This window comes from Medicago truncatula, chromosome 6 (assembly GCF_003473485.1).
Source record: "Medicago truncatula cultivar Jemalong A17 chromosome 6, MtrunA17r5.0-ANR, whole genome shotgun sequence".
NCBI classification, from domain to species: Eukaryota; Viridiplantae; Streptophyta; class Magnoliopsida; order Fabales; family Fabaceae; genus Medicago; species Medicago truncatula.
The window spans coordinates 39263106-39276846 of NC_053047.1; the positions used below are offsets into that span (position 1 = coordinate 39263106).

At 30.7% G+C, this 13741-nt stretch overlaps 1 long non-coding RNA gene across 2 annotated transcripts; it reads right to left on the reverse strand.

The window, feature by feature from the left end:
- Window positions 1-329: 329 nt before the first annotated feature.
- LOC25496862 (uncharacterized) lies at window positions 330-1685 on the reverse strand. 2 transcript variants are annotated; one of them, XR_003013315.2, is made up of 3 exons: window positions 1548-1685; window positions 1238-1402; window positions 330-1059 (listed from the first exon to the last, which is right to left on the reverse strand). It is a non-coding gene; the product is annotated as an uncharacterized lncRNA (long non-coding RNA). The 2 variants fall into 2 exon arrangements; XR_003013314.2 differs by lacking the exon at window positions 330-1059 and having other exon boundaries at window positions 1101-1402.
- Between the last annotated feature and the right edge of the window lie 12056 nt (window positions 1686-13741).

The window sequence follows — 13741 nt, forward strand, 5'->3', positions numbered from 1 at the left end:
ACAAGATCAACATCGCTAAAAACATAAAAGGGTTAATAGGTCTTTATCCCCTGTAATATAGGTCATTTTCGGTTTTCCCCCCTGTAAATTTTTTTTTTTTGATTTACCCCCCTGTAATTATTTTTTGTTTTGATTTACCCCCTAATAGGCCAAACAAAAACGAAAAATTCTTAAAAAATAAAATAAAATTGGTTTTTGTTTGGCCTATTAGGAGGGTAAATCAAAACAAAAAAAAATTACAGGGGGGTAAATAAAAAAAATATTTTACAGGGGGAAAACCGAAAATGACCTATATTACAGGGGGGTAAAGACCTATTAACCAACATAAAATGATGAATCTGCAAACAAACTCACATCACTTGATTAATAGCATACAACAACAAAATGTCTATAAATAATATGATAAAATTTAAATCACCAGAATACTCATGCTTCCGGATCTGCAACTTTGACGTTCAAATCATTGATTTAATCTGTGGTTGACTGAAGTTGATCTTTCAATATAAACCACCAGAACAAGACGCGGAATAAAACAACGTTGTTCAAGACGACGAACAACACAACGTCGCACTCAGACGACGAAATCACAAAAAACTTGATACATGTTGAAATCACTTGTTTAGATCTATAAAGTAAGAGGGAAAAGATGCAGATGGGTGATTTTAGGCTAAACAATAACCTAAAACCACCCCTCCTTGATGAGTAAATGAGAAAGAGAGCTTAAAGAGAAGTTAAAGTTTATCTCATTACAAAAAAAAAGGCCGACTATACACGTCTTTAAGTTTATCTTTCAACGAATATTTTTAAATATATACTAACTGTAGAAGTAGAGTAAATAACTAATCTCCATTATCTTGTTTTTTCTTCTCAAAAACAAGATTATAGTGTAAAGACATTGTATAATAAGAAAGACATCACAATATTAGCACCCCAACTGCACCATCAGTCATCTCCAACATTAACAAGAGAGTACACCTTTGGGGGCAAGGACAATACCCTAGGAATAAAATTGGGATGCAACCGCCTCATGTCTTGCCTAAAAGTTGCATAAAACCCTATCTAGAAAAACGAGTGCAATAACAAACAAAAACATTAACAGAAACAATAATCAATAATTGAATTTATTTCTTAAAGTATCTTGTTATAATTATGAAGTAACATTTTTTTTTATAATAGCTTGGATAAGTAAAAAGATAATAATAATAATAAAAAAAAGTAAAAGGATAATAATACTTACATACATACTAATACACTTTAGAGCTTTTCATTAAATTATAGGCTTAATTAGAGGTAAATAATTCTTTTTAAACTTGATTATTGTTCTTCACATTAAACCGACAAAAACCATCAATACATTTTCCATCATAAGGACAATCTGCGTCAGTAATGCATGTAGCGGTATCTGTATTGTCAAATAAGAAAAAAAATTGTTACTAAGATGATAAAATAATGTGCATAAAACAATTATAATTTTTTTCTTCATCCACTAATTAAATAAAAATGAAGTTATAAAATTTGAAAATGCTATGAAAAATGATATAGTATACTTGTTTCAACAAGAAATAGAGAAAGGACGATGATCAAAGCATAAATAAATTTGAAAACTTGAGCCATATTGTTCCTTCTTGCATGTAATAAACAATTTATTTTTATCACTTTATATGTAAAAATATCTCCTCCAAAAAAAAAAATATGTAAAAATGTCATGCTTTGTCAACCCCAATTAAATAGTTTTTAGAACTTAGAAATTGCAAAGAGTTCATTTAAATTTTTTTATTATGTTAAATGTTTCAAATCAATATGTCGCATGCATCCCTTTAGTTTATTCAATGATCACTTTTTTTGAAACATCCTTGCTAAATATCTCACATGAAAAATCTTGATCATAATGGTTGACAAAAAACAAAAACTTGAACATCATCAAAGCTCAATTTTTTGGCCTCATTAAACTTCATTGTATATTTTTTTTATAATATTTTTAGACTTTTAAAATATTCAAGGGACAAATCCCAAATGAGAAACGGAAGTAATTACTGATTAAAAAGTTAATAGTTTCAGATTAAAGAATGGAAGAGGTGCAAACATTTTTTAATAAATTAAAGGTACCATTTTTTTTCTTAGACAAATATTTTATATCAAAGTGAATTGATATTAAACATTGACATTGTATGAGTTGAAAAAATATTTCTTTATCATGAACAAGTAAATAAGAGAATTAATTAATTATTTACAGGATGCAGTACTGTCATTGTATTAATATAAAAAATTGGGCTTGGATTTAAAAAGTTTTGTTTATTTAGGCCATTTTATGTGTAAAACTTTTTTTTTTTTTTTTTTTGGAATTTCAGTCATAGATATATAAATATTTTAATTTAATTTTTTTTTTGGAAAGAATTTAATTTATTTATTGAAGTGTACTCAAGTCCCACTTAGTGATAATAGGCTTAGACTAAGTCTATAACATTATATATAATGGTATTATGTTTTTTCAAAGGCTTGACTAGTATTGTCCTCAATTATTAGGCTACAAAATTAATTTAAGTTTGTAATTTTCAAATTTAAGTTTGACACTTCTACATTTACTCAGATTGATGTAACACCACATATTTTATATACATTATATATATGTCTCCCTCGAAATACTTTCTTGATTTAATATTCACTCAACAACTAATTATTTTATGTGTGAAAGTTTGAGAAAATTGTAGCACCTTTCTTTTAATTAAATTATAGTCATTTAGAGTTACTACCTCCTATCTTTTTTAACTGTCATCTTTTGATATTTTACACAAATTAAGACATTTAATAAATGTTACTTTTTCGTATACAAAAATTTATACCTTTACTATAATAGCCTTAGTCATTTAATATCTTATTTCATATATTTATCTCTCTTTGCAATAAATAACTAAGGGTAATGTTGGTAAAATAACATTTATTGTTGCATTGAACTTTGAAAGTGACAATTAAATAAAAACAAAATTTTTCTCCAAAAGTAACACTTAAAAAGGAACGGAGGGAGTATTGTTTATAGGGTCTTATTAACGAGTGCCCCCGAGACACTCTTTAAGCATCTCAAATTTAGTAATTACTCCCTCCGTCCCTAAATAAATGACCCAGTTGACTCTGATACACATACCAATGCATATGTTTTATCTTTGATATCTTCAATTCTCTATTATAAAAAATTATAAAAATTTAATATTTTAAAAATACTCATCGAGACGAATCCAACAACATCTTACATGATATTATTTATCTTTGTGAATTAATATAAAAGTGTGGTCAAAGTATGTCAAGTCAATAACGTATATTGTCAACTGAGTCATTTATTAAGGGACGGAGGGAGTATTATTTTAAAAAGTCAACTATTACAATTTCCAATGCATTCAATATACAATTTTTCATTAAAAACTTACTATTTAAAGTGCTTAAAGAGTATCCCGAATACATATGTTAACATTTCCCTTGTTTATATACATATTGTTCCCTATTATTTGTAGGAAGTAGTGAAAAACTAATATTAAAAGGAAAAGTGAAAGTGAAAGTACGCGATTAAGCTTATGCTGTCCCTCTGTTTTAAAAAAAAGAATACAATTGTTCCTCTATAAATTTAGATTAAATATTAAAGTCTTTTTGAGAGGATAGAAGAAGGAAATTATCCAAAACAATCATTCACATTTCACACTCCAAACGAGCAATACAAAATGATCATTTGTTTGACTAAAAAGTCTATATAAAGTTAAAAGGACAAAAATATTGATAGAAAAAAAAATTAGAGAAGGGATCTACTAATCATCATCCATTTCTACTATGGTACGAGTGCTTGATACCTTAGAGCACCTTCAACGGTGCAACTCAATAAGAGTATTTTAAGTGGGTTCACAATACCACATCACTTTGAACAAACTCATTTATTTTTGAGTAAACTCTCATTTGAATCTTTGAAAGTGTCTCTCGCTATCAGACCAGTTCCTGAATCAATTTAATGAATCAAAAACTCCCCTAATGTATGTTATGTTAGTCAAATGTATCCAAAACATTAATTTGGTGTTAACGGTGCTGATGTGTCTATTACACTTGCCACTTCAACCGCATTGTTGACCTTCCATGCTGGTAGAGACGTAATTGCATGGGATACCAAACATTACAAAAGTAATTTGTGTCCTCCTTTATTCTCACTCTTCTTCTTATCTCCCTCATCAAAGTCATCTGTGTCCCTCCTTTATTCTCACTCTTCTTCTTATCTCCCTCATCAAACAAACAACTGTAACCTTAATTTCAAACCCTAAAACCCCATTTTCAATTTCAATTTCTCCTCTCTCATTTTCAAAGTTAATGCCCAAATTGAATTGAGTTTTGAATATTGTGGAAGGTTTGGAAATTCATAGAAACACTATGGACAACAACAAATCACCTTATAAGATATTGGAGTTTGATGACAATCAGGAACATGATTTGGAGATCAATTTGTGTCTATTCTTTCTTCCTTTTCCCCTTCACAGCAAAAATTTATTTAATTTGCAACAACATCACAAGATGAGATGAGTTGCTTGGCATAAGCCACACTTGCATAGGAACAAAGAAACAGAGGCAAGACACAAACAAAACAAACGCTAAGCCCCATTATCACAACCACCAGTACATACAAAACTACCCAAAGCATCACAGTAACAGAAAACATCACTTGCGGCCTCTACCCTCCAATAACATAACAACAAAATTAAAAGCTAAAATCTTCTTTTATCACCAAATTCATCATAGATTCTCAACCCAAAATTCTTATCAACATAAATATTTAAAATCATTCATTCAGTCCCATTTCTAATAGACCGAGGAAAAAAATTGGGTTATTTAAAAAAGAAGAAAATTTAATTAAAATTTGTTGTTGTTGATATTGTTTGTTGTGATGAAGTTTCACTCAGTGTTGTTCTTGTTGTTGATCTTTGCTTGATTGATAAACGAAGGTGATGAAAACTTATTTAAAAATTTGTTGTTGTTGCTCTCTCAACTTCATGATTTTGTAGAGTTTTTTTTTTTTTTTTTTCATTTAGAATTTTGGGTTTTTTATTATTATATGATTTAGTTTTAGATCAATTAATTAATGATTTTGAAAAGGAAAGAAATATAAAAGTATAGATTTTGAGTGTTTGGGCGTACAATTTGGGATTTTGTTTTTGTTGGGTATGTTGATGTTTGATGAAGGTTTTAGAGAGGGATGAAGAAGAACATGAAGATTGAAGTTTGTTCATCTTTTTCTAGAAGATGATAAAGTTATAGGGTTCATTTTGGTCCCCGTCTATGTGGACATTCCAGCAAGCATCTGATGTGGCAACAAATATGGACACATCATCAGACTTAACACTCACTTAACGTTTCAGATTAAATTAACTAACAAAATTAACATTGATGGAGTTTTTAATAGTTTCTATTGATTCACGGTCTGATCTGATAGTAAGTGACACTTTCAGGGACTCAAATGAGGATTTACTCTTTATTTTTTGCTCCAATGATTTAATTTTAAAGAACTCATGTTATCCCACAACTTTTATCAACATATGAATATTTTAACTAGGTTTAATTTTATGTGCATTTGTTAAATAAAAAACAAAGCAAATCTAATAATTTTTTATTGTAAAAGTAGATTGCTTTGTGTTAGATAGGGTTACTTCCTGAAGAAACGGTTCTGCCAAGCTGTAGTTCTCTTGCTGAACTCTAATTAAAATTTTGATGAAAAACCCATGTTTGTGTAATTACACGTGAACGAACTCAATTTGAAAACCACTAATGAGATGAAACTCTATGATTTGAAGATTCTCTTGCCACACAAGCAGCTGTGTGATTGAGTTTATGGGGACAAAAATAAGAAAAATCTCAAATTTTAGAGATAAAATATATGTTGTTTTTTATTACGGAGACATTTTTTCATACTCCATGTATTTATAAGGGCAATTTAAACAATTAACTATAAAAAGAACTTACGAGCTACCAAATCAACCGGTGTGGTAAAATCCACAAGAAATATCTAAGCAACCCACAAACAACCAAAGTCACATAAAAGGTTGTGGAGACGAAATAACTCATCCATCACCATGGTGTGTGGCTACATCGAGGTGATGGACGTTTGAGATGTAAGGGGAAGAGGAAGATATGGTGGTGGTGGAAGGTTATGAGAAAGTGAGATTGTAGAAGCAGAGAGAAGTGAAGGCCTTTCCAAGATAGAAAAATTATTGAGTTTCGATTGAATGCATTTCTGAAAATAAAATCTGAAAATATGTTTTGACATTTTTCAAATTTTAGAGAAATATTCAATCTTTTTAATAAAATATTTAATAAACCATTTAAAAATGGTTTTCAAATTTTAGAGAAATATTCAATCTTTTTAAAAAAATATTCAGTAAACCATTTAAGGATGGACTTGCTTTATGGGTGTAATTTGATAATCCCTCCGTCCCAAATTATATGTCGAGTTTGGAAATTTTTTTGTCCCTAATTATATGTCGAGTTTGGAAATTTTTTTGTCCCAAATTATATATCGTATTAAAATATCAATGAAATATTAATGTTATTTTTTTTATTATATCCTTAACTATTTATTACTACCTCTTCATTCAATTATTTAATTTATCTTTCTCATATCATCTATTAAGGATAGTTTTTTAAAGCAACATATAATATCTCTTATTCATACAAAATTAATTGCATTTCTTAATAGAAAATTGCTTTTTTGACATGAGAAACTTCACATTGACACAAGTAATTTACGTAAGGGCCCCTGGCGGTAGTTAACTACCGTTGGGAAAACCGCCGGCAGTTTAACTGCCGCTGGTCCCAACGATAGTTAACTACTGCTGCATTCTTTCCCCCCAAAACCAAAAAACCCTACCTCATATTCACTCATCACCTTACATCACCATACCATTCCTAAAATAAAATAAAAAAAAATCCCCATTTCAAAAATCATTTGTCAAAATCTTGGTTCCAAATCATTGTTGATCGGTTGTTAGGACGTTTGTACACACAATATGCATCAAAGAATAGGTATTACACCGTTAAAATCCATTACATTTGATTGATTTTTCTGGTTTTTTTTTTTTTTTTGTACTGTCACGAGAACGAGCGGCAATTAACTCCCGCTGGATGTGAGCGACTGTTAACTGCCGCTGGTAACTTAGAAATTTTTTCAAAACTTCATTTGGCAGTGCTACTGCCAATTTCTTTTTTTCACAATTTTTTTTTTTGTTTTTTTGGTTTGTTTATGTTATTATAAGATATATAGATACATGTTTATTAATTAGTTTAGTAATTGTATGTAGTTTATTTATAGATAAGGTTGAGAATGCGGGTGATGATCCGGGTGATCGAAAACCTAGAGTTGTCGATTCCATTAAGGTTGAAGCTCCCGCTAAGGTCGAAGCTTCTGTTAAAGTTGCGGCTTCAAGCGTCAATTACGATGTGTGGAAACTTCGTGACAACGAAGTGGACACGACTCATTTATTTTTGACCCGAGACACATGGAAAGATAAAGACGAATTTCTCGGTTGGGTCCGTCGACAAGCAAATAGGGCTGGATTTACGATTATCATTAGAAGATCTTGTGAAGGTAGAAATGCTATGTTGGAGTTGGTTTGTGAACGGAGCGGCGAGCACAAAGTACCGTAGACAAAAGTGAAGCATGAAACAACGGGATCAAGAAAATGTGGGTGTTTGTTCAAGGTGCGTGGATATGTCGTTAGGGAATAAAATACTTGGAAATTGACTATTCTTAATGGCGTTCACAACCATGAGATGGTGCCGTATGTAGCAGGGCACCTTCTTGCCGGAATGGAGGACGGCAAGAAGATTGTACATGACTTGACCGATTCTTCGGTGAAACCAAAAACTATTTTGACAAATTTGAAGAAGAAAAGGAAAGAGTCCATGACAAATATCAAGAAAGCGAGCGCCGTTACAACTACATCTTGGATGGATTTTATCCTCCCAAAATGCTAGTAGTTTTGCACCTCCTGACAAATGGTTGACATTGCCGGATATGTGACACATCGTTGCATCATGTTACAATAGGCCGGTGTTAGAGATGACTACCCACTTAGACTACATCTCCGAGACTTTTTTACCACTTAGAGGTCGGCCTCCGGTTAACCCGAAAAGCAACATGATTTGCCTTGGTCTAATCCCAAATCAATTTGTCCTTCTTTCTTTGAAAGATGGTTGCCCACTACCTCCATCATCCACGGAGTGGAAGCTACACAGGAGCGAAGAGGCGGCAACATGGGAGGATGAATTATTTGATCAACACGATCGTTTCCGAACACTCATGGACATTGAGCTAAATGAGAGACCGGTTCCACCAAAAAAACAAACAAATCAAGACAATCCAATTATGTTTGATGACACTCCGGTTAAAGCAAACACCGAATTTGAAGATGTTCTGGAACATTTAGATGATTTTATTTTATTAGATGAAATATGACACTTTTTGGTCGGTGTTAATCTGTTTTTTTTGTTGATACGCGCCGACGTATTATTTGGGTTATATAATTTATTGACCAATTTTTGGGGTGATATGTAACTAACCTTTAACTATATATATATATATATATATATATATATATATATATATATATATATATTTGAGTTTCACATTTATTAGTAATTAATGTACATTACGTGTAATGTGTTGCATAATGTGGAAAATTTGACGAATTTCAAACAATTGTGAAACGTTAACGCATTATCTGTTTTGTGTAATGTTACCGAATAATTGATAAACTATGAAATATTGATGATTGTGATTGTTGGATGTTGTTGTTTCGGTTTGATTTCCTCCGAAATTGCCGTTTGAAATTATAGGTAAAACAAGACAAATTTCCTGGAAAAAACCAATGCAGACTGCACTGGTTCTGTTAACTGGTGTGAACGGCAGTTAACTGCCTCTAGGTTCCAACGGTTGTTAACTGCCGGAGTATTATTGAGCGGTTGTTAACTGCCGCTGGGGGCAATTATGTCATTTACTTGTGTCATTGTGAAGTTTTCTATGTCAGAAAAGCAATTTTCTTATTAATATATATATGCAGGCCCGACCTTGAGGGAATGCAAGGTGCTCAATCAAGCCGGACCTCGAAAAGCTATGGGCCTAAAAAAAAAAATTAACTCTAATACCCACCCCCACCTAAATAAAAAATATATATGTTACTTCTTTACACGTTTGAGGTTTTTCTAGACTTTAGTTCTTCTATCTGGACATAAATCTGGTATATCAAACCACCCCAATTTGTATAATTACTTAATCAGTCAATTTGAAAAGCTATTTCATTGAAAGAATCACAACAATCAAACCATTCGTTTTTCCCTTTCCCACAACGGATAAGTGACAAATTCAAACAACGTCGTTAGTAAATTCTATCTCTCTTTCACTTAATTTTTTGTATTTCGTTTTATGTTTAGAAGCTCTTCTAATTCTATTTTTTTTAATAAAGCTTAACTACACAAAAAAATTGCGTTTTTTATTCTATTGGGGGCCTATTTTAAATAGAGAGTCGAGCCTCCTATTTCATAGGGACGGCCCTGTATATATGAAATGTCTAAAACGTCATATAATTTGGAACGGATGAAGTATTTCTTTATATCATTAAAAATACTCCCTCATTCCTTTTTAAGTGTCATTTGAGTGCAAATTTAACGTTTCTATTTAATTGTCGTTTTGTAAGTTTAAGAGTACAATCCATCAATTATATCATTTTTAAATTACTCTTATTTACTCTTTTTTAATAAAACAAATCAATGTTATCTCTTTAGAAAACTCAAGTTTGTTTTTTAAACAAAATTTGTTTTATGTTATTTGTGAATTTAAACAATACTTTGATATCTATACCATATATAAAGAAAATAATATTTTCGGCTCGTTTAGGCTCCCTTTTTCTCTTTTCAAAAATATCATCAATTTTCAATACAACTAACACATACAACATATAGATAAGAATAAATTTAAATATTAAAAAAATGTAACAAACGCTATATGAATTTATGTCTGTTTTTTTTTTTTTTTATCATTCAAAAAGTGTAACAAATTAGATGAAATATATTTATACTTATTTTTTCATGATCCCAATTATACCCTTAAACAACTTTTTCTATAATAAAGATCGTTTTTGGTGTCATTAAAAAAAGAATTTAGATTATATATATTTTTTATATTGTTGGTGTCATTGAAATATATAATCATGGTTAATTTAATTTGTTATAACTTGAAAGCAACAAACATTTATATTTTTAGTTTTAATCAAAATCAAAATTTCATAAAAAAAACACCGTTTATAATTTTTAAATGTTGACGCAAATAAAAATGCGGAAAGACGGACACACTTAAAAAAATAATGAATAGAGTATTAGTTAAATATGTAGATGCGTCGATTTTACCTTAAAATATGTTAATATTGTAACCAACATTTTTGACATGCATATCGACAAATAAAATATAATTTTCACTTCAAAGCATAAATGATATGTTATTAGTTTTAAAGTCAATGATTTCCTTTCATCCTATTGTAAAATTTTAAAAATAAATAAATTATTATGGCTAAATTTTTTACTCCACTCTCTTTGTCATCAATCTCTCGAACGAGAGTTTTGTCATCCATTATGATCCTATCAATATCAAAAGATTAATTTTTATAGTTCCACACATAAGATGCTTGGTTCACATAAAAAAAAGCATATTATGAGTTGTTTTGTATATTAAAACTTGAATGTAAATTGTTGAAAAAATAGTTTACATTATGAACTACAATAATATTTAAATAATTATGTTTATATGCACGTACCTATGGATAAGTTGAAGGAGATTCTTCCCTAAAAAAATAAAATTAAGGGACTCTATGTTTCTGCAATATTTTAATAATTATGCTTATATGCACGTACCTATGGATAAGTTGAAGGAGACTCTTCCCTAAAAAAAAAAAATTAAGGGTCTCGATGTTTGGGCTTTTGTCTACTATAACATCTAACTTACCTAGACCCGACCCATTTCCTAACCCTAAATCCACACCTCCTTTCTTGTCACTTGTTCTATTAAAGTCGCCGCCTTGCCGTTTCGTCCTCATTTCATCTTATACTTCTCTATTGTACTTCTTCTTTTATTACTCTTTGTGTTCTCCATCTTTGCCTTATATCTGCATACTATTTTTTTTTTCCTTTCTTGTGTTCTTGGGGATCTAAGTTTACTAATCATTTTTGTAAAATTTCACTACCTCTTAGACTTAGAGTCCATTGATAATTAGTTATGTGGTTCCTCCATCAAATTCAATTGAGCCGATTCAATCCAATTTCAATTTTCTGACCTCAACTCTTATCTAATATAATTCTAGATCTGATAGCTTGATCCTCATAAGTAGCTTGAATATGTGCTCAATATATGATTCAATTGGTCTGACCAACCGATTTGGCCTATGTTTTGTAGCATCGAGTGAATGTGAAGATGATGAAAACAATCATATATCTCAAAATTATCAAATCGGTGAAGTACCAAAGGTATCCCATCAATATAAATCTACAGCTTTGATTTACATTCATTTTTTTTATTATATACTAATATTCAGTTCTTAATTTATCCTTAGCATGAATCCTTTATGGTAGAACAATGTATTTATTCTTGTTTACATACGAACATATATATTTCATGGATTAAAACTATAATTTTTTTATTTATTTTAAGGGATTCAATTTTTTTTCTGAACACATATCTTCACTTTAGATTGATCTCACGAGTTAGTAATCTTCTCCGTTTAATCACCCTTCTCCTCACTCCCTAGTTACTTTTGATCTCATCTCATCTCATCTCATCTTTCTTTTGTCTTTTCACAAAATATACCGTACTTTTCACCATTTCGATTTGTATGTTTTAATCTTATATTTTTTATTATATAATTTTTAAGAGAAGTTTCTTGTGTATATCTAAATTGTGGAACACATGTGAAGAATGTGGTGATTGTAAAAGAATGCCATATGAAGTAGATTGGATCTATTAGATAACGATTATACTCTACAAGTTAAAGTTATTAAGTAAAAATTTCAAAAAAGTTGTCTTTCTCGAGTTTCGATTAGTTTATTTATTATTTATTTTTCTTTGATATATATTCATGAAAAATATGAATGATTGTCTCAACAAATCCTCCAGAGGAAGAAGGGTGTGATAAGTCAAAGTCTGAAGTCAGCGATGATGATGAAGATCATGATGACAGAGATGACGACGATGACGATGATGGTGATGATGTTGATGATGACGAAGATCATGATGACAACAACGACATCAATGATGATGTTGGTGATGAAGAAGATGATGATGATGATTAATGTTGGTGGTGATGAAGGAAGAAGTGATTAATTGCAATAGAATTAGTTTCTTTAAATGTAATTTGGAGAACTTTTTATCTACAAGAGTTTGTGATTAACAAGTAGTTCTCAATGCTTAGATGTATATTAGCCCACAATTTGAGCTTAATGATATGTACCTAAATCCATATTTATATTAACACTAACTCAGTTTGCTAAAAAAAAACAATCCTTTTTATTTATACAAATTATTTAATATTATTTGTATACAAGCAACTGTTCTAAGAGTTTTGAACAATATCAACGGTTGAATTTGCTTATTTCTTTTAGACAATTTAAAATCGAAATAAACTATAAGAATAAGTAATTTGAAAAATTGATGAGCTTCCTTGCTACACTTATTTTAGATAAGTAATTAATACATATGATGTACATATTAAATGAATCTGTTAGGTGGTATTTGAGTAGTCTAAAGTTGATCCTCTACCAAGGATGCATGGTGCAACCTACTGTAAAGTGGTTGGATTAAGAGAGAATTATTTATGTCTTAAGAAAATAAATTTCAATCAAGAGTGGTTGCAGAACCGTTGGATATATTTCAATCACAATTGCAATTAGAGCTTCATCGTCATAGTCTTTAGCGCTTTTGCGGGTTTTTGAGAGAATCGAGAGTGATGTTGTTGTGGTCAGTTCTATGAAGAAATTCTTTTGATGATGTCGTTTTCGATGTTGGGTAAGGTTTTGTTGGCGTAGTTGTTGTTGAAATCAGGTTTTGTTGTTCCGAGGAAATTTTTTGAGACATTGTAACGACTTCCTTTTGGTCTTTTCAGGAATTTGAGGGTTTTCAGGATAGATTTTTACGACATCCTTTTGGAGTTGTGGTGGTTATATCATTTTGTATCCATGGGTTGTGATGATATATAATAGAAAAATGCTTATGTGCACGAACCCCACTCGTAAAAATTCTACGAATGACATCAGTAATATATTAAACTCTAATTTGATCTACTCTTAGAAGTTATTTTGCACGCCACGACCAAACTCACTTCCTCGTTTATCTATAATTCTGCTAGGAAGTAACAGTCACCGACGATTATGTCAGGTTTGTATACCCCATCGTCGTTGCTAGTGATTGCAATGCTGATGCACAGAGCCAGAGAACCGTGAGAGATCATGGACAGAGGTAGTCGTGACTTGTGATGCTATATGTACAGCGAAAACCGTGGCGGCCAGAGGTAACAATAGAGACAAAGGCGGCAAGCGACAACAACGGAGATGGCAACGACAGAGGCAACAACGGAGAAATGTCTTTTTTTTTTTTGAAAAAACGGAGAAATGTCTTGTTCACATATTGTAATACACAACTAAATATCCTCGCAATGAAATGTCTGCAAAAATCAAATATATTCGT